Consider the following 25,503-nt stretch of genomic DNA (forward strand, 5'->3'; position numbering starts at 1 on the left):
AACAAAGTGATGAAGCGGTTTCATGGTAGTCTTACTCGATCGTCATTCTCGGTGACAAGATGGCGTCAGAAGCCTAATACCTTCGATGGAATCATTAAAGATGAGAACGAGGAAGAAGTAAAATCTCCAGGAGCTTAAAACTGTGGCGAGCTGTGGAAGCGCACATTCAGCACTGCCAAGAATTGATAGCAAATGGATAGTCCCAGATGATATTGATGAATAAACTGCGAGGGGCAGCTATGACAGGAAAAACTGTCAACAAAGCCAGAGTGAGAGAAGGTCTCGTTACAGGAAAACGTCAGGCTCTAAAAATGGTTCAAATGGCCCTGAGCACTATGGGACTTAACATCTTAGGTCATCAGTCCCCTAGAACTTAGAACTACCTAAGTCTAACTAACCTAAGGACATCACAAACATCCATGCCCGAGGCACGATTCGAACCTGCGACCGTAGCAGTCCCGCGGTTCCGGACTGCAGCGCCTAGAACCGCACGGCCACCGCGGCCGGCGTCAGGCTCCCATAAAGACTATCCGACACCAGCAGTAGGGGTATCAACCCCAATAAGACGATCCCACCTACGAGTAGTAGTCGAAATGTGCACTGTAATTATGGTGATAAATGGGATCCTCAGAGGATACCACCTCCATGCTGCTTTATCAATGTAGAAGGGGAGTCTTAGGATCGCATATAAAACTAAGTGCGGCGGCAGTAGCTTCGCCACTGTCAGGACATCCTAAGCCAGATAGTTACTTGTAAATGTGTGTCTAAAAAGTTCTACGAATCGTATTACAAAATAAAAATATGATACAAACAAAATATCTTTATTTGACTTCAAATTAATCTTAATTCGCTACTATATTCTTCGGCCAGCTTTTATGAACGTTCTGGAAACTTTCAATGAAGGTTTGTTTAGGAATCGATCAAAGCATTGATGTGAGTTATCGGTATGAGTGGTGTCTGTACTAAAATATTACCTCTTTCTTCATTATGCAGATGAGGTCAAAGCACTGGCAAATGATTAAGAGCATTGATTACACAGTAGAGCTGGGTCGTTGTGAGAGAGAAATACGAAAATTCCAAACTCGTATACATTTCAAATATGGGGACTTGACGTGGACTTATATAAAGGTCACCAGTCAATCCCTTGGATGACAACCACAAGAAAATCCATAACCAATAACAAGCTGTGAATTCTTATAGTAGTAGATACCAAAGGAGCTGATGTAGGACAGGAAGAGAATTGCAGTGGGTGGTGGTTTCACATTTAAGCCGCAGTGCTGGTCACATGGCTCGCCCACGTCATTCTCTGAAGTGGGAATGAACGTGAAGAAGGTGATGCCTGCAGAAGATACGTCTCCACAAATTCTGGTGAGCCGTCTACATCGCTTTCAGACCTGTACAGAAGATCTCTTCACTTCCAAATTTAGTGCACATATCTTATAGAGGTCCGTTTTATAATATGATGGTTGAAGTTGGAGAGGCTATAGTTGAGATGTGCTGGTGTCTTTTGAGACTGTATCACTCTGTCTGCATCCTGCAGGTCAAGCTGTTTCTTAACCTCAGACATGGATGGAGATGGCAACGACCGTGTCCAGAAGTCTTGAGAGCCAGAGTCAGACGCGGATGTTCCGTGTGAGACCTCATGGGGAGCCTACGGCAAACTCTTCTGTGGGGCCGGCCGCTGTGGCCGAGCAGTTATAGGAGCTTCACTACTGAACCGCGCTGCTGCTACGGTCGCAGGTTCGAATCCTACCTCGGGCATAGATGTGTGTGATGTCCTTAGGTTTAAGTAGTTCTGAGTCTAGGGGACTGATGACCTCAGATGTTAAGTCCCATAGTGCTCAGAGCCATTTGAACCATCTTCTGTGGGAATAGGGTGGCGCTCGATGCTGTAGGCTATAAGGCGCCCACTGAGGGTGCAGATCGGATGCCCCACTATATCGTCTGGAGCTGACTTCATAAAAGTCTTTAATTTGATTAACAAATGTTTGTACTATGAAGACCAACGAAATTCCACCTCTTCTTACAAAGATGGCTTAAAGCAGGCTATTCCAACTCAAGTGCCCACTCGTGGCTAGCTGGATACATGCATGTAGAAGATGGCTGAATTAGGTAAACAGCTGACATGGGGACAGTCGGGCAGCTTTGGCGATCGTAATGCCCACCCCGAGTGCCCTCGGGAAGGGGTGCCCAATAGTGTCGCGTATGCACAGAAGGCGTGCAGTAGTACTATACTTGCTGCATCCACCCTCGGGCAAACTGATGTGCGCTCGCTGGCGCCAATGCCCTGTGGGGTAGAATTGGAAAGCGTGGTTCAAAGGATACATGGCGTATGTGCCTCTGGGGATAAACTTGCAATAGTAACTGATATTATCTAACCTGACTTGAAACTTTAACTTTGTTGGTCAAGGTAACATGTCCATCATTATCACACAATAAAAGCACATTTTTATTTAATGCATCCCCAAAAATATGCATGATGAAACTTCCTGGCAGATTAAAATTGTGTGCCGGACCGAGACTCGAACTCGGGACCTTTGCCTTTCGCGGGCAAGTGCTCTACCGACTGAGCTATCCAAGCACGACTCACGCCCCATCCTCACAGCTTTAATTCCGCCAGTACCTCACGTCTCCTACCTTCCAAACTTCACAGAAGCTCTTCTGCGAATCTTACAGAACTAGCACGCCTGAAGAAAAGGATATGTGGAGACATGGCTTAGCCACAGCCTGGGGGATGTTTCCAGAACGACATTTTCACTCTTCAGCGGAGTGTGCGCTGATATGAAACTCCCTGGCCGATTAAAACTGTGTGCCGAACCGAGACTCGAACTCGGGACCTTTGCCTGCGGGCAAGTGCTCTACCAACTGAGATACCAAAGCACGACTCACGCCCCGTCCTCACAGCAGCTGTGCTTGGGTAGCTCAGTTGGTAGAGCACTTGCCCACGAAAGGCAGAGGTCCCGAGCTCGAGTTTCGGTCCGGTATACAGTTTTAATCTGCCAGGGAGTTTCATATCAGCGCACACTCTTCAGCAGAGTGAAAATATTCTGGAATCTACATGGTCTTTAAAAACGTACCCTTAATTTGGTAAGTACGGCTAAACCTTGTAAAACTATAAAGGGAGTAGGAAAATTTTGTAAACATTCTAGGTAATAGGTTTCTGTGATTATTATGTCGCTGGGAAATTAGTACGTGCAGGAATCTGCTGCGTTAGCTGTTCGAAAAATCTATGTAACATGGGTGGAGCATTAGCTACATCAAATGGCAAATACTTGTAGCCATAGTATTCAAAAGGATAACTAAAGTACCAAAAATTTATGTGACGCCTCAACCAGTGGTAATTGAAAGTAAGCAGCAGCCTGTCTTCTTTTGAAATATGAATACTGTCTTGTAATTTCGTCAATAGTTCTTCTGGGCCACGAGTGAAATAAATATCTATTTGACATTGATTTTTGATGGTTTATTTGAAATCACCACATTGTGTGTATTGTGCGTGTATTGTGTATTGAACCGGGGACCTAGAAACTATGGAGAGGCTTCGTCCCCTCCATAGCCCTCAGTAGTTCACAACCCCTCAGCACGCTACAGCAGTCCATTCACCCCATCGCCGCCCCACACCGAACCCAGGGTTATTGTGCGGTTCGGCCCCAATGGAATCCCCGGGAACGTCTCACACCAGACGAGTGTAACCCCAAAGTTCGCGTGGTAGAGTAATTATGGAGTATGCATACGTGGAGACGGTTTGCGCAGCAATCCCCGACACAGTGTAACTGAGGCGGAATAAGAGGAGTCACCGCTCATTCACCGAGGCAGGTGGAAAATCGCCTTAAAAACCATACACAGACTAGGCGGCACACCGGACCTCGGCATTAATTCGCCAAGCGGATTCGTGCCGCGGACCGGCACGCATTCCCAGCCGGGCAGCAGCGCGTTACGCAGAGCGGCTAGCCGGGCGGGCAAATCACCACATACTCGGAGAGAAAATTTGGGTTTTCTAATTATTAATAATGGTGTTCCTCGTTTACGGGATGCTCCCGGCCTTACAAGATCTAGATTTTTTAAAATATATATATCTGATTCCTGTTTGACAGCTGCTATTGATATGAACAGAAGGGAATGCCAAATAGAAATATGAAATTACATTTTGTTTTAGCGTTATATGGGCACGTAATATGCTTAACTTTCGAACAGTAGTGCAGATGGCATCACACAAACTCGAGTACTGTTGCAGACCAGAACCTGGTTTGGGAGCTCTGAGTTCGCGTTCGGTTACCATATGACTCATATTTTAGAGAATGTTCGTATCTGCCGAACAGCATGCATCCAGTATGTGCCCTAATGGAAGACTGAGTAACCTGAAGCAACAATATGAAGATGACGTAATAGAAAGCATGATTTATCTAACCAGAACACTGTTTTTTGTAGTGCCAAAGTCAAATTACGACTCTCCTCCTACGCTCACTGGTGTCTTAACTGACCATGGACCTCCACACATAGGCATGGTTTCAGCGACGTGTATATTCTGGTGTGGCTCGAATGTGTCCCTCATCGTATTTTCTGACAGATAAAACACAATTTCCTACTCTACATTAGTACGTAGACATGCCAAAGACATCTTTCTTCTAGGCCCTTGGATGAAGCATGGTCGTTCAATATATTTTCATTTGGTAACGCAGCAGAAGTCCGAATTCTCGGTTCACGGAGTCAACCGTATGATTAATCTGTACCTTCATCACCTGACAGAGTTTACATCTCTCGCATCATATCACGCTCCTTCCACATGACCTAAGTGATAAAAGTTTTATTTTAGACATGTAGTCATAATACTCTGGTGAAGCCGCTTAGTTTTTAATAGTAAGATTCTCGCTGTTGAGCAAGTGTGTGGAACGACTAGCTGGTGTTGAGGAGCATTCGGTGAAAGAATCTATTTACTCCAGAAGTACCAGATGCTGGTGCTTATGAGGCACGAATTACCTCACAGTACATAGTCACGGACTGTATTTCACATTAGGACAAGAAGGCAACTGTAAATTTAAATGGAGCTCTGCCCTGTATTTCAGCTGACAACGAGACGAGTGCGTGCACTGTTTCAAATTTTCTATTCTGTTTCGACTCCGTCCTCAACTTTTATATAGAAGATTTCAGTGTTTGTTCAGAGTGATTGGATTATTCATTTTTAGTCCAGTAATAAGCCAGCCACGTGTGTCATCTATAGCATCTTCTTTATTTATGTACTGATCATTTCCATTCTTGCCATAACTTTTAAGAATTGACTGGGCACATTTTCTGTTTACGTGCGTTGTGGTTCTTTGGTAAATGCTATATTTTCAGTCTTATGAAAATGCTTACTTTTAAATCATACTGGTCTCGTAGAATCTCTCTGCCATTTACCCAAGAAACCACATTACACTCTTCACAAAAGCAACCATACGTGGAAGTCTGCATGTTATCCAGAGGTGAGCTAAGACAGTCATCAATCCTAAAGGTTGGTTCGAAGACCAAAGTGCTTTACTAGGCATGATCCTTTTGATGCATTATGTCCGTAATTTACTAGGTCCTAAATACAGTCATCTTTTAGTTTACAGTAGAATGTAGTTTCGAGCCCAAAGGACGGAATTAGTTTGTCATTATCAGTATAAACAAAGTATTTCGAGGGTTGAAATAAACGCTTGCTTCATTGACAAAGCGGAGACTGAGCCACAACAATTTTACTGTCGCAGTCTGAAACATAACAGCGCAGCAACCAACCCATTCATTTGCGAGAACAACTCAGATTGTTACTGTACTCTTCAGCGGCAAACAGATTATCAGTGAAACTGTTTTATTTACTCTTGAATTGTTTTAGTTTAATTACAGTATGACCGAGTCCTTACTAGCAGACCTTGGAAGCTAGTTCCATCATTGGCAGAGAGAATTCATTGTGATTACTGTTTACTGCTTAAGGAACAATAGGTTACACATAATCTTCTATTTGCATAGCGTAGCGGAACCAAGTCGAGAGTATCATAGCATTACTAGTGAGTAAACACTTTTTAAACTCAAGTAAATACTATATCTACCTCTTTACTCAGTCTTAGTATCCACAACTGATATTTCAGTTAATGCCACTAAATTTATTCAGAGGAATCGTTTCCGCTTGATATCTGAACGATTCGTTTCTGGCACGCTGTTATTCCCGAGGCAGCTCGCGCCAAAATTGTGCTTTATCAGTGGTGTAGTGTGACGGAAGAGCGAAGCGCTGCACAGTTCCATCCGCTCTCGTTATCAGGATCACAGTCAATAAAACGCAAGCCTTTCATTCGAGACGGCCAGCGGACTCTTACACAGCTCACTGTTTTCTGCAAAAACAGTGGATCGGGTGCTTTGAAAACTTAGGTGTAACTGATGCAACTTCAGTGTTCGCGTTCGTGCCTGCCACGTTTGTTAAACACGCCAACCTCAATTTCAACAACATCAAAATAATGACGGTAACTGCTCCTTACTGACAAAAACACCGCTCAGTGGAAGAATTACATGCATGCAGCGAATAATGAACATAAATAGCATTTAAAATTTGTTTCGGGTCTATTTCAATATAGTTGAGAGAGAGAGAGAGAGAGAGAGAGAGAGAGAGAGAGAGAGAGAGAGAAGAATATCACGATCAGATACTGTTCTCATAAGATTAAAATCGACAATGAAGGGATAACAATGTCCTGATCAGAATTTTACAAATTGCGGAAAGTGTTCCTGGTCTACTCGAAAGTGTAATAAAGGTTCTCCACTGAAGATACTTTACAGGGTTTTTGTAACAATTACAAAACAGAAAAAAATGCGGTTAGGTCAGGACCAAGTTCTTGTTAGCACACTGTTTGTTGTAGCTATTCAACGTATGTATTTAGCAACTGTCAGAACTCATTTGCAACGAGCAAAATTGTCGTACGGGCTATAATTTCAAAATTGTTTATTTAATATAATTAATGGATAAAAGTATACAATGCTGATGTAGTGCCATTAAGGAACATCAGCCCTTGCCCTTGTTTGTGTACATGTGGCAGTCGACAGAGGGGCAACGATGTATACAGATCCAATTGTAGATTAATAACACGTCCCACGTTTGTATCAAATTTCGGCTACAGTGTGCAAGATTCCCCCTTAGCATAGCACAGTTCATTGTTTGTTTACTGCAAGCATAACAACACGCAAGTAAACACTTTTCAGTTTATCCATTCGTTCTTACTAATTTACACCGTTTAATGCATTTCGATTCAGTACATTCACCGCACGATCGTTTTCGAAGAGCGAATCAAAATCCCGCTCTCTCTAATAAATACATTTGGTAGACGGCCTTCGTTGAGCAACTGGATCAGGTGGCTAAATGGGGATAGTTGACACGATCTGTAGGATAACCACCCGTATTTGTTGTATTATTATCATAAATAATGAAGCTATAATCGACACTGCATAGACCTTACTTACAATGTGTAGCGGCAGCTTCAGCAGGACAGCTGTTGTCACTGGGAAACGTTGAGGCGAAAAGACAGCAAAATTTGATAGGTAAATAAACGAGGAACGAACGAGTCAGACGACAGTTTTCATTCACAAGGTAGCTGACTGGAAGGTACTAATGTAGCGGAGACTTGAGGGTGCGGGTGCTCGCAAATCTACGAGTTGGCACGAGTGACGCTCGTGTGACTGCGGAGCATGTTTCCACTGGCGCAGCGCGCACGCGAGCGTATGTAGTCGGACCGACGCCAGCAGGCAACTGGCCGCAGCGCTCCTCAATGGGCCCGCCGCAGCCCACCAGCGCGCTCTCGCGAACATCGGCGTGACTCGCTGTCCCGCTGTCACGGCCCCCGTGCTGTCACCGCGAGCACAGGACAGGTACATCAACTTTCTCTGTGACTCTCGGTTCCAAAATGTGTGTGGAATCTTATGGGACTTAACTGCTAAGGTCATCAGTCCCTAAGCTTACACACTACTTAACCTAAATTATCCTCAGGACAAACACACACACCCATGCCCGAGGGAGGACTCGAACCTCCGCCGGCACCAGCCGCACAGCCCATGACTGCAGCGCCTTGCGCCTTAGACCGCTCGGCTAAACCTACGCGGCTCTCGGTTCCATGTTAGCAAGTCCGCAAAGTCGGAGGAATTCGGTTTGCCCTTTCGTCAGCAGCTGCCAAAATTTTCGGTCGTACAATATGAGGGTCAATTTAACTGAAAAAATGCAGCGAAGAGACACGTATCGGGTTGTCGTCCTATTTTCAGGTTGCTTAAGCCGTCATCAAAATTGAGCGTGCCGAGTTTCTCACGTCATAGCATGGAAAATGCACATTGGGCAGTCTTTCAGAACGTGCAATGTAAAATGAAGCATAACTTCTGCGATGAACGCCCCTAAGCTCATCCAATATCGAGCAACACAGATATTCTGAAGCTGCCTTTGGACGTAGACCAGTGAGACGGAAGAACGGCGCCTACGTCACATGGACAATCTCCTTTCCGTACAGAGTAGGGAGATGACATATTGGCTTTCAGTTGAAACACATATTTGGTCTCGAAAAGTCTTTGTTTATTGGCACGTTTTTTTGTAATGAAATGACGGGAAGCGTCATATCGGTGTTCATGAATTTTCAAATTGTATCTTGTGTGTTATGGAAGTATGCAGTTTCAGGGCAAAGGTACGTTGATGATCTTTTAAAAACACATTATTCTTGGCGCAGTTTGTTATAATTAATGCCAGTTAGTAATATATCAGCGGTTAAGGCCTACAGAAGACAGTAACATACAAGACAAGGTCCTACACAACAGAACTACAGCGTAGCGTAATAAATAGAGACACAGATTGATGGATGGTATGTATGTGACTTACTTCTCATTGTCTCCATTTTTTTACTCAACAGCCGGCCGGTGTGGCCGAGAGGTTCTAGGCGCTTCAGTCTGGAACCGCGTCACCGCTACGGTCGCAGGTTCGAATCCTGCCTCGGGCATGGATGTGTGTGATGTCCGTAGGTTAGTTAGGTTTAATTAGTTCTAAGTTCTAGGCGACTGATGACCTCAGAAGATAAGTCGCATAGTGCTCAGAGCCATTTGAACCATATTTTTTACTCAACTTCGTGTTTTCTAATACGTTCTGTGACTAATTAAGTAGAAATATGTTCTATAATATTCGATATTACGTAAGTATTAGTGTCCTCTCTCTCAGGAGTGTGTTAGTTCCAATGGCTTTATCTACAAAAGAGCTTGCACTACTTGCAATAAGATATTTGGCACTATCTTGTTTAACGTCTTGAATTTCACGAATTCTAAAGATTCTGCTGCTGAACAGAAAGTAAGATTAACATCAGGGTTTTATCAAAAAGTGAGAATGATGACAAACACCATTTTTGATCCAGCAGCCATTGTGAATTAAGCCTTTCAGACCTGATATTTTTCTGGAGGACGGAAAATTATTCTTTAGGTGGTAATGCTCTTACGTGATTTTTTAAATGATTTTAGATGCAAGACTTATACAAAAATATGTACCCATTTTCAAAACATACTTTGCATACTTTGCTTCATTTTATGGGCTAAAATAACTAATTACGAAATGACTCTGGCTCTGAGCACTATGCGACTTAACTTCTGAGGTCATCAGTCGCCTAGAACTTAGAACTAATTAAACCTAACTAACCTAAGGACATCACACACATCCATGCCCGAGGCAGGATTCGAACCTGCGACCGTAGCGGTCACGTGGGTCCGGTCTGAAGCGCCTTTAACCGCACGGCCACACCGGCCGGCCTAATTACGAAATATTATCTGTTGTAATAAGTAGTAAAATGATCAGTCAACAATTATCATCCAAAATAACAATAACAATATGGAATTATACAGAGGAATATAGCGAACGAAGTACACCCGTGTATTCTGGTGGTCACGAGCTGTTGCGCACTGCTACATTGACTTCCTGATATTTATAGTGAAGCCCAAAAGTTGGCAGCATTTGCGCATAATGAAAATTCTGAACATTCACAAATGTCTACCTCAGGTTTCCATTGGAAAAAATACTTACATGTATTTTACTTTTTTAATACAACGAAGAGGAAAGGCAAGTAACACTCATCGTCACGGGCGGGAGCCAAAAGAAAACAATTATCTGCATCACATTCCCAGCAGCACGCGGTGGTACATCATTGAATCTTGCGTCCAGCCGGATAAACTTAATTATCTAAGCCCTTGAGTGCCGACCATTTATCGGAACATTGTGTGAGTCGTTGTAACCGCGTACCGTCGGTTGTAGAACTCGTAAACATTATCCAGTCACATATGGTGCCAACAGCATGGGGTCAGTCGTCTTCTGAACGTGCAATATGCCAACATGAATAAGAAGTTTACATTATCGTCTTTAAATGTTCGGCGCAGCCGGCCGCTGTGGCCGAGCGGTTCCATACGCTTCAGTCTGGAACCGTGCTGGTGCTACGGTCGTAGGCTCGAAACCTGTCTCAGGCATGGATGTGTGTGATGTTCTTAGGTTAGTTAGGTTTAAGTAGTTCTAAGTCTAGGGGACTGACGACCTCAGATGTTCAGTCCAATAGTGCTTAGAGCCATTTGAACCATTTGTTCGGTGCCCAGGGTCGTCTCATTTCTGGGATACCCAGCTGTCGGGTGGATTGTGAAACACTCTTCCTAAATAGTTGATAAAGTAAGTACAGTGTTTCGTATGACAACGTATGAGATCATGTTGTTCTTGTAGGTATATCCAGCAATCCATCACAGACAATACATTTCGCGAAAACATGTCACGTCAGATGCACTTTTTGTACCAGTCACGAAGTCTTTCCTAAACATAAGAGGCATGCGGTGAAATGGATCGCTGGACATGCGACACAATACATGGTTTTTCGAAATGTATTGTCTGTGATGGATTATGCTACGTGCCGCCATCCCATAAATACTGAGATGCCCAGCAGCCTGACGCACTTCACGTCCTGAGTGTACGAGGAGTATCAGGTCTTCTGCATATGTCCAACCAATGAATGATGGCTCATGTAGCGTTGTTCCAGTTGAGAGAGCGTCGCACGACATGCATCAGCGGCTCGAGTGGTATCGAAAGAATCACCACTGAAAGACGCACCTTTAACGGACCAAGCTGTTAATGTGAATTGAGCCAATCTTCCGAGTGTTTATCATCACTTTTGATGTAGCTCCTCGAATCAGTCTCGTGAGTATGGAGATGAAGACCGGTGAAACCCCATTCGGCTCATAACTGACGGTAAAAATCATGGTTTACCCTGTTGAGTGCACGATCAAAGGCCACCGATATAAGAGCTCCTCGCATTCTACACGTTTCTGCAAGGGCAATGACGCCATAATATTCACTTCAAGCTGAGTGGATGCTGCTTCTCACCCCCAAGCATTCCTGAACAGGGAGGTAGTCCACGATACCACCAATTAAAAACGAGACGTTAGCAGTCGTCCAAAGAATTTGCAATCGTTGTTTACCATGGTGGACGGCTCATATTGATTATTACTGCGACTTCTCTCCGACTTTGGAATGGGAAGTAGAAAACCCGTCACAAAATCCGGCGGCACGCGCATCTCAGGGCGCTTCAGCTCATTGTACATCGACATCCATTGTGGCTTCACCGTTTCCGCAAATCCGCAATAAAATTCTTACGTAATGCCATCCGCCCCTGTGGATTTAAGTGCCGCTACTTTCTTGCGTTCCCCCATAATTTTCTCTTCTGTGAGCAACTCCTTACCCATCTTAGTCAGTCTCCTTGATAAAATTTACAATATGTCCTCCCCCACCCGGTGTTCCGTCGGTGAGCCGGCAAAGAGGTGGCCGAAATGCTCCAAAAATCCAGCCACAACGTCCTTTTGTATCACAAGTTGATGGCCCTCTGAGTCATGGACCACTGTGACTAATGATCGGCGGTAACGGCGGTAACGTTTGGGTTCTCGCGACGCATGAAGTATGGAGGTGCGTTCCCAAGCGATGTTATCTACACACCTAGCCCGGATCGGATGCCCCCCAGCCGGCGTCGCATGATCGATAGCATGCGTGCCTTGACACGATTAACTTCTGCATGATGTTCTGGAGACGGATCCCGAAACAACCCACGAAGCATCGTGTACTAATAATGAAGAGTGTCCCTTATCCATCTCGTCTTACCCCAACCGCATTGTATAAGACCTCTTCGTATCATAGGTTTAGCATATATTAATCACCGGTGAAGCACTGAGGCATAAGTTGGAATGCGGCGTTGACACGCGGACAACAGTTGGGGTCTGCCAACAGTGACGAATTGAGCTTCCAGGTGGCGCACCTTCTCCACGCATTTTGTTCAGGAGGGGATATGGTTGGTACACAGATAAGCTAGATGATCGGTAAAGGAAGTGGGCAATCGTTCAGCATCGACAACCTTATCTCGTAGGCCAACAGAAACATATATGCGACAAGTCGGCCTTCCGAGTGACAAGTAAAAAACGTATATTCGTCGCAGTTCCCATGGACTCTGTCCCATGTGTCAGATAAGTCAATTTCCCGCAATATCGCTGGTAGTTCACGGCAGGTATTGTAATGTGAAGTTTGATCCTTTGTGGCTAATACACAACTGGAGTATCCACTCACCAGTAAATGGCAGAATTCGCCAGCAAATAAGGGCACAATCTCTTCCAAATGATGTTTCGATATTGCTCGTGTGTTCTGTGCTGGAAGTAGCGTAAACGTTGACAATACGTATCCCATGAACCGTTATCGCCAGTCCCCGTGCCGGAGGTGTATAATCCAGGTCGCGAACTGGGATTTCCTCTCGGTCAATATCGCCGTTCCACTGTCGTTGTCAGAGTTCGGCGCGGTGTAGAAGATGTAGACGTGTGCCTACTGGAACGCAATAGTATAGATTTCCTACACCATTGGTATATCCACATCTGAGGCATACAGCATATCCTGGGAAAGATGTTGTTTCATAGGCGAGTTAATAATAGTAACGTTAACTGTCCCTATTTTGTATTCTTGGTTTCGTGTAGCCATCGTCTTCGCACAAGGCTGAACTGGAGAAAACTGAAAAGTCGGTGGTCTCATTACATATCCTCAGAAGGTCGCCCCTCTGACGCCTTCCTGCGGCATTAGTTCCCCTCACTTGTGGAAGAGGGAAGCGAGTCTCCACGCATGGGAGAAGTCACGTCGGTGATATCTTCATCCTGCTCAGCCCAGTCGGTACCACGGAGGGTCTCTACCACGCGCGGGGGCTCTAGCCTACTGGTGGCTCTGAGCACTATGGGACTCAACTGCTGAGGTCATTAGTCCCCTAGAACTTAGAACTAGTTAAACCTAACTAACCTAAAGACAGCACAAACATCCATGCCCGAGGCAGGATTCGAACCTGCGACCGTAGCGGTCGTGCGGTTCCAGACTGCAGCGCCTTTAACCGCACGGCCACTTCGGCCGGCTCTAGCCTACTGGTATGTAGTGTTTGTCAATTTTCCACAACATCGTCCTCCGCTGCTGACGGGTCGATGGACGTTTGAGGGGACGGATCGTCGTAACGACACGACATCTTTTCACTGTCCGAATGCACTTGTTCAGCGACATCCGGTGGCCGTTGGTCCATGTCAGACAGGTCCATTTTGCCAGAGTGTCTCAGTATGAGGAGGGGGCCAATTTCCAGAGTCGAGGCGCACTTCTTTCGAAGCTTCGAGACCGTTGTTTACGCACTCTGACCTCGACGTCTGGTGCTGTTGAATCCTGTAGCTGCTGTTGCATAACCATTGCAACAGCGTCCGTGGACCCCTCAACTTCAGTTCCCATTCCTTCTATTGTGTGGTCGTTCCTCATGATATATTACCTGCAACGTCTGGGGCTGGAGTGGTTTAGGAGTCATCTCAGCATCATTGGGGCCTGATGGACCCTCCGTTATCTGCGGTGTTGGCTCGAAAATACGCTCCGACCTAGTCGTCACTTCCTCGGGGACGGCCGACATGAAAACCAGTGGTAGTGACGCGACTGTGGCCTGCATCGGTAAGTCTGAACAGGGTAGTTGCGCAGGTCTCCTCTTCATGCACTCAGGACGAAGATATCCTTCACCATCACATCCATAGATGTTATCATATATGACAATGGCTCTACAACCGCCTGCATTTAAATAGGAGGGCACATGTTTTGTAAGGGATATTCGCACTTGACGAACACTATTCAGCACTGGATATATGCAAAAACCTAAGCAACGATCGGCTGAATGACTAATTACTCGCTTCAATTATCAGTGATTCTGGTACTTCGAATGGCAGCTCGAATATTCGAAACGTGCCCACGCCGACGCTGGCATGAGCCAGTAACACATCGCTAATATGACCATCAGAGCGTCGAAACTGGACTCCTCTTTTGGCGGCTTCTGTACTTGTACCACATGCTGCGTCGTCTACCATCTTGACATAAACAGTGGTGTTCACGACTGATAAATGAATTCCAATGAGCTCTGTGTAATTAACGTGAGCCTCATCTCCCAAGAAACGTTCAATTTCAAATGCCTCTGGTCTTGAGTATTCATCAGAGAACGTAAACTGTACCGTGGTTTTTCTAAATTATGTGCCATTGCTATAGCTTCAACAAGTAACATACACGAGTACCACTGGTGTAAACACCGCATCTTCCTCGAGTGCTTCGCAGCTGGGACGTAAAGAGGTCCGAGCTGCTACACGCAGACTTTCCACTGAGTCATCCAGACACAGTGGTCATGCAATTGCACGGACTGCCCTGGCACGCCTCCCATCAGACCCAAATTCTCAACTCATCCACACGCTACTAATACAGGGCCCCTTGCCCATTATCCTCATTACTTACGGCATTTTGCCGATTCCCGTAAGAGTTCGAGCCTGGTGTGCATCTGTAGCGTAGAAATCATTGGCCGTCTCATCTTAATTTTACATGTATGTGGTCTGTTCTTTCGGACGTGTCCCAAAGAACAGACACCATTTTTGATCCAGTAGCTATTATGAATTAAGACACAGCCATCCTGTTACGCAAGTCACTTATTAAAGTCGATAATGAATTTATGGTGTACGTATTATAAATTACATTAGTAAATAATACTTTCATCCACTTGTAACCGCCGGTCGTGGTGGTATAGCGGTTCTAGGCCCTCAGTCCGGAACTGTGCGACTGCTACGGTCGCAGGTTCGAATCCTGCCTCGGGCATGGATGTGTGTGATGTCCTTAAGTTAGTTAGGTTTAAGTAGTTCTAAGTTCTAGGGGACTGATGACCACAGATGTTATGTCCCATAGTGCTCAGAGCCACTTGTAAGCCCGTGTTATTCACTTTGGTGCACATATTGTTAAAAACTGTAAACGGTCACAGTACAGCATTCGCTATGAGGCTGATTTACAATTCTTGTTTGTGATGTGCTACGAAAGTGAATGCCGAATCTGTAAACACAGCACGACCAAGTGGTACATTGAAGTAAAAGGGAAGCTACATGTTGTGTACATAGTTCCACCTAGTCAGCGCGTACACAACTTTCCCACTATAGCGTGCCCCGCTAAGCACAACAGCGCAGGTGCAGCGCTCGTCCGTCTCCGCACTACGAGATGGCGCTGTCTTAGAGACGGACCAAATTCTGCTTCCGCCGATCCGCGTATTAATATGTTTCGCAGCCAATGAGATTGCTGCTAACGTAGAACCTTTTCTCCTCGCGGATCACACTCGCGCAGTGATACCTGAACACTCGAGGTATTATAACGAGTGTACAGACCTCCGATTAGTCAGTCTGCATTAGTGTATAGTCAAGTTTCAGTCTGCGCCTAATAAGATTATCATATTCCAGTACATAGCCATGAAGATAAATGAATAGACACTTTGTCAAGTATCAGAGATATGTGAGAATAAGATTAACGTACCAAGACCAAAGGAACTTCAGATTGTCAATTGTAAATAGCATTCAGAATCAAGTTAAGTTATTTTTATGCTTGTTATTACTTTAATAAATGTGTGTGAAAATTAATAAAGTTCTGTTTAAAGTTGGTCACCATCAATCTGCTACTCTAAGCGTGCAAGTGGCATTTCTATCGTCTGACCTAACGGCAGAAGATAAACACTCCACGATAAGACCACGAGAGTAAAATAATCTGATGGTGTGTGTACCGATGGTCTTACAGTACGCACACCACACTAGATTTGATATTGTAATTATTGCTTATTTCATATCCATTGTTTATGGAATATTTGAGTTTGTTTGACGCTGTACAAACTGTAATTATAAGTAAGAGAAAGGAAATTATTTTAAGCAATGAATATGACACCCTCATAGTACCTTTTTTTCCCCATTCATACACATGCTAGCAACACTTAACTTTAGAATTAATTTCGATAGAGTTCGGATGTAGCACAAAGATATGACTGTAGCTCCGTGAACAAAGTGTTGTTAATAATGGGAATCATAACTTATACACATCTATCGATCCCCCTCTGCGGTCAAGCTCTGGAGCAAAAATATTCATTCTAACTGTGGGCAAGAAGGCGTGCGTGCGGCTGGAAGGGGGATGGTAAGTAGGGCGCAAGCGCGGTACGAGGGAGACGGAGTTTGGTTCAAATGGCTCTGAGCACTATGGGACTTAACTGCTAAGGTCATCAGTCCCCTAGAACTTAGAACTACTTAAACCTATCTAACCTAAGGCCATCACACACATCCATGCCCGAGGCAGGATTCGACCCTGCGACCGTAGCGGTCGCGCGGTTCCAGACTGTAGACGGAGTTTGATTTTTAACCTGGTCGGGGCCGGCCGAAGTGGCCGTGCGGTTAAAGGCGCTGCAGTCTGGAACCGCAGGACCGCTACGGTCGCAGGTTCGAATCCTGCCTCGGGCATGGATGTTTGTGATGTCCTTAGGTTAGTTAGGTTTAACTAGTTCTAAGTTCTAGGGGACTAATGACCTCAGCAGTTGAGTCCCATAGTGCTCAGAGCCATTTGAACCATTTAACCTGGTCGGGGCGTATGCTGCTGATTTTCCTAGTGTCAGGGTCACGTGAGCGTCCACGCCAGATGCGGCTAGGCAGGAGGACAGTGTTGGAGCCGCCGCCGACCGCCACGTACGCCCGAGAGAGAGAGAGAGAGAGAGAGAGAGAGAGAGGGAGAGGAAGAGGGAGGGAGAGGAAGAGAGGGAGAGAGAGGGAACAGTAGGCGATTCTGCTGGCCTACTGGTCGTGGCATGCGGTGCTCAAGCAGTGCTGTGCCGAAGCTGTGCTCTGAGTCTTCGTCCTGCTGTTTAATCAATGGAGAGCATTCGCTAGACTCCACCTAGGAGCATATTTTCCTACAGCTCAGTGAAATCGTGTTTCATTATCCCTTCCACTTACTGTGCCTCGATTTCGAATTCTAGTGAGGACAAGAAATGTTTTTGTTGGAAGTGTTAGCTCGACCTTGCGATCTGCTTAACATTATTCTGTAAAACTATTTCCAGTGGTGCTCACTGGATGTCAGAACTAAGGGACTTTTCTTCAATTGTCCCTATTCACGATCTTTGCTTGGTTACCGGCTTATGAGTATTTTGAAACGTCATTTAAGACTCGTGTACAAGTATAAGGTAAAAACTGTAAGTAGGCTGTTTAGGTTTTTATGTTGCTAACGCCACGTAGCGCTCTGTATGAAAATCACTGACTGTGCTGTGTGCAGTGTGTGGCTAGTTTGCATTGTTGGAATTTGCTATTGTAGTGTTGGGCAGTTGGCTGTTAACACACGTAGCGTTGCGCAGTTGGAGGTGAGCCGTCAGCAGTGGTGGATGTGGTGAGAGAGATGGCGGAGTTTTGAGAGCGGATGATCTGGACATGTGTCCATCAAAGACGGTAAATTTGTAAGACTGGATGTCATGAACTGATATATATTATGACTTTTGAACACCTTTAAGGTAAATACATTGTTTGTTCTCTATCAAAATCTTTCATTTACTAAGTATGCCTTTCAGTAGTTAGTGCCTTCAGTAGTTACAATCCTTTATTTAGCTGGCTGTATTGGTGCTCGCTGTATTGCAATAGTTTGAGTAACGAAGATTTTTGTGAGGTAAGTGATTCATGAAAGGTATAGGTTATTGTTAGTCAGGGCCATACTTTTGTAGGGATTTTTGAAAGTCAGATTGCGTTGTGCTAAAAATATTGTGTGTCAGTTTAGTGTTGATCAGAATAGGTAAAGAGCGAAATGTCTGAGTCCGTTCAGTTTGAAAATCAATTAATGTAAGAGGTTTATCAGCACAATCATTCACTAATTTTTCTAAGAGGACGTTTCAAAACTTATTGTGCTTCTTTAAATGTTTTAGAAGCCCGCTCGTTATTGTGTACTCTAGAGATTATTTAGCGCAAGGTGTGGGTGCACTGGCGTTGGGACCAACGGCAGCCTGAAAATCTTGACACTTACCGAGTGACACTAATCACGCACTAGTTTGAGGAATAAACGCCGTGCACTGTTTCCGCACGTCTGGGTAAAGGTTAACGACTGTATTCATATTCTATGCAGTTGTCTTGATTGGTCGTCTTATTGTTGTCTGAGTTCTATTTTATTATATTTCCTTAAATGACTCAATTTGTAGGCGTCTGATAGACGTTCAAAGTCTTGCACTTTTTGCGAACGAATGTCATCAGTTTATTAGCTGTGGTAGCAAGACTCTGTTTTTTCTGTAAAGGTGTATAGTTTTGCTAACTGCTCACTCGCATGATCTCTGACTTGATGCTCCTTAAGAAATTACTTTTACTGAATCTTTAGAGGTTTCAGAATCGCAATTGCTTAAAGCCTAAGTCTTACGTCTGGTTGTTTTAACGGACAGATGTTCGCTGCGTGTGTGTAACTATTTAGGTAGAAGTCCACTGAGTTTCTAAAATTAGTTGTGGTTTTATAACCGTAGAATGTAAATGTCAAGGACAACAACATATGTTCTGACACAAGCTTCAGAACAGCGGGAACCAGTGTGGCCGAGCGGTTCTGGACGCTTCAGTCTGATGACCTCAGATATTAAGTCCCATAGTGCTCAGAACCATTTGAAAAGCGGGAAACAGTGTTTACAGCTGTCTAAAGATGACACTCGTATCTAAGACCAACATCGATCTTCAAATGACCAGTCATGCGCCATCTCTTTATCACTGTCTTCACGTGCATTTGTGGTTTGTTTGCAGCAACAGGGCACTGGTGAAGTAACTATTACGTGTAAATAATACACAGTATTGCAAAATGAAATGGAAAACTTTACCAAAACGGAGGAAGAGAGGTGAAGGCAGCGCTTAAAATGAAAAGAAGAACTTAACCAGCGAAGAAAAGAGATATATTCTAAAAGACAAGAGTGTCGTTCCAGCTAAAGAGGCTCCCAAGCACAAGGCAGATCTCGAATGTCATTTTAACATTTATGATAAGACTTAGAATCAACGTAAGTGACGTTAAAATATTTTAATTCATTTAATTTATTATTGAAACGAATTTCGTATCGACGAACATCACCGTTCTGATTGTGAGGCTATACTTAACTACTTTTTTAGGATCATTTACTTAACTAACAGAAAAGGGTTATTTTACCGAAACAGAACACAGGTTTTTGATGAAAAGACACTTTTTACGTCTTGAGATCGTGATTCTGCTCAGACTGAGAAACAAAAGAGGCTAACGGTGTGTGAAGTTCTGTAAGATTTAAGTAGCCTCATCGCTGAATCTAGGTGCACCCTACTATTCACAGTGACTGTTACGCAAGAAAGAGACTTTTACGACTTAAGTCAGTTGCTGAGAAAAATATGAATGTCTCCAAGGTGCATGTTTCAAAAACACAGTGGATCAGACTGGCTGCTGAACGGCTAGGTCAACTTTTCAAAAGAATTAGAGGAATACGTGTATCAATATCCAGTTTGTTACATCTATTTTGACACACACAGTACTTGTAGTCTTATTGCATGGCTTCCGATCTTCGCTTTTAGAGTAACCAACAATTAAAATCGCTCGCTATCTATTCGTTATGTTATATACTGCTGCTGTGCCACGAATAAGTACAAGCGTGGACTTGGGGAATTATTGCAAATTTCCTAAAACTATTGTTGGAAGATAGTAGTTAGGAACTACATTAGAGGCGTAGGGAAAAAGACATAAATAAGCGGGCCCGGAGTCTCAAATCGGGCAGTCGTGTTGTCAATCTGTCAGCCACTAGAACAGGAGGGAATGATGACTGTTTAAGTTACAGGCCAACCACGACGACCTATGGTGCTGGACATCGGCGGCCAACTGGCCTGCTGAAACTACCACAAGCTCCACTGTATGGACTCGCCATGGCTGTGTTGTAGTGTGCCGCCTTGGAGCTGCACTGACGTGAGGAGCGAAAGGGCAGATAGCCTTCGCTCTCCAGGTGACGTCGTCCAGTGGACTGTCGTCCACAGGGGCGGGGCCGCGGGGCGAACTCGGGTCTTCCAGGTGCAGAGCTGTTCGCGACCGCTGAACGAGCTGCCATGGGCGGGCGGCCGGGGCTGCTAAGGCTTACTACAATGGCGGCGGACGGCTGTTTCCTTTCGGCACTCCACATAGGGTCCACGAGTTGCGCTTGAGGGAGCAGCCAGCCATGTTCCGGGATACTGACGCAGCCAACACATGCGGTGGCCACTTAGCCGTGGCGTGAGTGGAAGCACTACATTTGCAAGGCTGGGCGACCGGACGCTGCTGTAGCAAATCACGACATTGGCTGACGCACCCACACACGACGTACGATTCTTGGACTCTTGCACCGGGATCAGCGAAAGGCCGGCTCTGTACCATCGATGCTATAAAGTTAATGGCCCACTTGCCAGTGTTTCTCATACAGTTCGGCGTGAGTCACCCGTCTCTCCCAAACCATACCTCTTGGTCTTTCTGGCATATTACATTCTCTGAGCTCGGGTGGGGGGTGGGGGGGGGAGTAGCGGTTGTAACATTAAAGTGTAAGATGACCCCTCAGAAGGAAGTGACTACCGGTTGCCCAGTTTTTTCAAGTGAGGCACACATCACACAGTTGGCAGTTGTCAAATGGTTCAAATGGCTCTGAGCACTATGGGTCTTAACGTCTGAGGTCATCAGTCCTCTAGAACTTAGAACTACTTAAACCTAACTAACCTAAGGACATCACACACATCCATGCCCGAGGCAGGATTCGAACCTGCGACCGTAGCGGTCGCGCAGTTCCAAACTGTAGCGCCTAGAACCGCTCGGCCACTCCGGCCGGCGCAGTTGTCATTTGTCAACGCTGTTTTCAACAAGTCACGTGCAATGCTACATCTTAAAATAGTGCAAGTTGTAAAGGCGGTCTGTTTGATCCAAAAAGGGTGGAATTTCGGTCGTCCTGATGCAGATACTAATGACTCCCCCAGTTTCATCCATAGGTCAGTACAGAAGACGAGTTGTACAAGGTCGCCGACGCATTGCAATCTCATGTGCAGACCGATATCTGACCATCTCTGCATTGCGGCGTCGTATGGGTACCGCCAGAGTACTGCATGACGATCTCAGAAGGGCCAATGGAGCCGCTGTGTGCGATCAGACTGTAAGGAATAGGTTACAGGAAAGACCTTACGACCCAGACGTCCTGTTCGAGTATCCCGCTTGACACATCATCTCGCAGCTCGCCCTCAGTTCTGCTGTTCTCCTGTCAACCGGCAACTTCGTCACTGATGAAATGTGTTTGCACAGACGAGACTAGATACCGTCTTACGCGTGGTGATGGCTGTGTTCGTGTGCGAAGACACCTGGTGAGCATTGCCTGCCAAATGTTGTCCAGGAAATCGACAGATTTCCAAGGTTCAGCGATGATATGGCTTCATTGTTGACAGCCAGAGGAATCTTGTCGATGTCCATGGCCGTCTTACCGTCAGGCAGTACATCGAACGGGTCCTGTTGAACCATATGGTGGCTGCTTCATACGTTGGTGGCCCTGAACTGCTTCTAATGCCAGGGCCTACGTGGCATGCGCAGCAGGAATATCTTGTGGAGTCTTGATATTGAGGTAACGGAATGGACAGCGGTGAGTCCTGACGTAAGCCACATCGTGCATATATAGGACATGCTTGACAGACGTGTTCATGGTCGTCCTGTTTCACCACAGACTCTCCAAGAATTCTTATGAGCTCTCGTTGAGGAAATGGGAACGGATACCACAGAGTGATCTTTGTCGTCTTATACGAAGCATGCCACGTGGGTTTAGGCAGTGATAAACGCTCATGGAGGGCGTGCGCGTTATGGAAACTCTCAAAGTCCAATCTTTTGAACATTTCAGATCTTTTTATGTAAACGACCGAGGACGTAATGGTGATTTGTTGTATACTTAGCTTGTGAAAGATAAAAGTATAAGTTGATAACATGTCCAGTCCTCGTCCTCTATTGTTGATCAATAGCGTATGGCAGACGCCCAAAGTCATGTTCTCCTAATTCCTTTGAGCAGTGAAACTTATTGCTCGTTTATTCAGAAAGGTGCCTCGGTGGTTCACTGAGTAAGTTCCAGACTACAAAGCTGAAGGTTGGTCCTTCGATTTCCTTCTGTTACTTATCGCTTCCTTCGTCTGTAAAAATAAGAAATGTACTAATGGAAGTTGTACCATACTTCAGAGTAGACGTTGAACCGTAGGTCCCCCTCTAACGATCTGTACAAGTCGATTCAGAGGTGGGAAGAAGTCAAAGGCACACCTCCATATCTAGTAAATCAATGCAGTGTTCAAACTAACGTAGTGGTTGAGCACTGTTTTACTTGTTTTACAACATAACAAATGCAACATAAAAATACTCAATTAAGGGACGGCCTTAGCAATTACACTATCTACGAGGCCCAGTTTAACTGACTCTACACTTGCCAGTAGTTCGCGCTCCTCCTGCTAACATGAGGAAGTACTGTATGATCCAAACAACGAAGGTAAATCATGGAAATCATTTTGCACAATGCTAGGAGAGAGAGTCCCGAAAAATCGTGGCCGATGGGGTGTGGGCATTGAGGTGGTGGGTTTAAAGGTCACTTTTTTATGGTTTTGTCGAATTACCGAAATCCGCGGCTTAGTGCGAAACAGTTTCCCAGTACAGAATGAAACTACGTTAAATTTTCAACAAAAAAGGTCCTATTTCTCAAGGACTAACAAATTCCGCGTTCAAGAAATAGAAAAATTGAGATTATTAAAAATGTTATTCTAACTGTAAAAAATTAATGTTTATCTTTAAATGAAGTGGGTTACAAACAAATATTAAATTTTATAGGACATATAAGTGCAGCAGAGCCATATTAATTATTAAATTGTGGTACGGTGGTGTAACGGGGTGAAGGAGGGAGAAGTGTTGGGGAGAAACGTGAGGGAAGATAGCTCCCCAGATTGTGCTTATGCAATTCCTTCCTCCACAGGTCTGTAATCTGAAGTTCGAGTAAATGTGTCTCCACCCTGTCTACCCCTCTACGTCAGAAGAAGCAATGACAAGGTGTTTCACAAGGTTATATGGGCCGTTCACAGACGGCCTTATGAATCGCTGGTGACGCAGTACGCAGGGATGCCCGCGGAATGTTTCTTTAATACAAAATGTGTTAACACTAGATGGAATGCAGGTATGAACTTCTGACAACACGAACGCAGGTAATGCATACGGACAGAATCAGCGTTTATCTCTGCATACTTTTCTACACTCCTAGAGGAGAAACTAATTGTTAGTTACCATGTATATCAGTTGTAGTGTTCTGTCGGGAATGACAACTTCCTCCACAGCGGACGCTGCGTGATTTTCAGTTTACAGGCAGACTGTACCTCTCCAGTATTTCCTGTCCAGTTCTCTTACGTGAGTAGACAAAATCATTTCACTGAGCTCGTGTTTATGTGGTGGAGTTATTTTCAGTTTATTAAGTCAGCACTAATCTGCAGCTGTTAAGTGAGCTGTTATGTAAAAGATCTTAGCAGCTGGTGCTGTCAGCTGTCTACCACACGGAAGAACTTGTGCCAGGTGTAACATGCTGTCAACATGTATTCGACAATGTCGATTTCATTCTTTACTATCTCTGTGCGGAAGACATTTCACAACATGAGAGTTATCAATTATCCCAAAATCAGGAAAGGTCCAGCAGCTTAAACGGTCTCTCTCTGCAGTAGAAGCAGGTCACCAAGGTGTTATACAACTTCAGGTATTTCAACATAACTCAAGGAATGCATTACAACCGATTACTGTTGTAGACATGAACATTATCAGCGCCACTCCATTAGACATACTGACACCCACCTTGCAAGATATACTGTGGATGAGTAGTAAGTCACCAAGAGCCACAATTCCTGAATGGAAAAGATTTATTCAGTCTACTAGTAACACAGTTGATGGTGAGAGAAGTGCAGTAGCTTTTTGTTAACTCATTAATTCACTGCCAGATGACTACAACACAGTTACATGACTTTACACTACAATCTTGACGTAAGGGGACAGCAAGGTGCTACATTTACCAATTCCATCCCTTTCCCACAAACACTACACAGATTACTGACAATATCAGCCTTACGAATTAAACACATAGGAAAGTATTTCACATAACAGTCCATTTAACAAACGCATGTAAGTTCTCACTTAACAGACCGAAAATAGCTCCAATATATAAAAACTCTCTGAGTGAGGTGATTTTCTCTACTCACATAAAAGAAATGGATATGAAATGCTGAAGAGGTACGGTATTTCTGTTAACTGAATAGAGGGCGGAAGCAAACTACACAAAGATTTTTATAAACTTATCACAATGATATGGAAAACTGAAACACAGCCTGAAGATTGGAAAACTGCAATAATTTGTCCCATACACAAGAAAGTAAATCGAATGAAATGCGGAAATAAAAGAGGAATCAGTTTTCTGAACATAACATACAAAATCCTGTCAATGATCATTCTGGAAAAACTTAAACCTTACGCAGAAAACATTATTCAAGATTACCAGGTTGGATTTCGAACAAACCGTTCCATAAGTGATAATTTGTTTACTATACGACAGATCTTTGAAAATACTGAGAATTTAACAAAAACATCCACTGCCTCTTCATTGACTTCCAGCAAACTTATGACAGCATCCACAGAAGTAGCCTCTACAACACATTGCGAGAATTTAGTACACCCAGTAAAATCATTAGGATGATACAACTGTGCATGGATGGCTCCTAGGCAGCTCACCTTTCCAATTAAAACAGGCTTATGACAAGGAGACGCTCTTTCACGTGTCCTCTTCAACCTTGCATTAGAGAAAGTGGTTCGGGAGAGTAATTTACATCTGTACAATGGTCTCCGATTAGAACACAGTGAAGTAAAACACCTGGCTTATGCAGATGATGTAGTGTTGCTGAGTGAAACTGAGGAACAACTGAAAGACATGCACAGGTCTCTCAGGCACAGTGCCAGCAAAATGAGGCTTTTGATTAACCAAGAGAAAACAGAATATATGCAAATAGGTCGAGTCATAAACCCAAATCCTTACTTTTAAATTGACCAACATTCTAAATTCAGAAAAGTTCTTCAGTTTAAATACCTTGGATCACATTTCAACAGTAAAAATATCATAACAATGGATA

At 44.4% G+C, this 25,503-nt stretch overlaps 1 non-coding gene across 1 annotated transcript; it reads right to left on the reverse strand.

The window, feature by feature from the left end:
- Positions 1–2,507: 2,507 nt before the first annotated feature.
- Trnas-cga lies at positions 2,508–2,582 on the reverse strand. The gene has a single exon. It is a non-coding gene; the product is annotated as a tRNA-Ser (tRNA).
- Between the last annotated feature and the right edge of the window lie 22,921 nt (positions 2,583–25,503).

This window comes from Schistocerca americana, chromosome X (genome assembly GCF_021461395.2).
Source record: "Schistocerca americana isolate TAMUIC-IGC-003095 chromosome X, iqSchAmer2.1, whole genome shotgun sequence".
Classification (NCBI taxonomy): domain Eukaryota; kingdom Metazoa; phylum Arthropoda; class Insecta; order Orthoptera; family Acrididae; genus Schistocerca; species Schistocerca americana.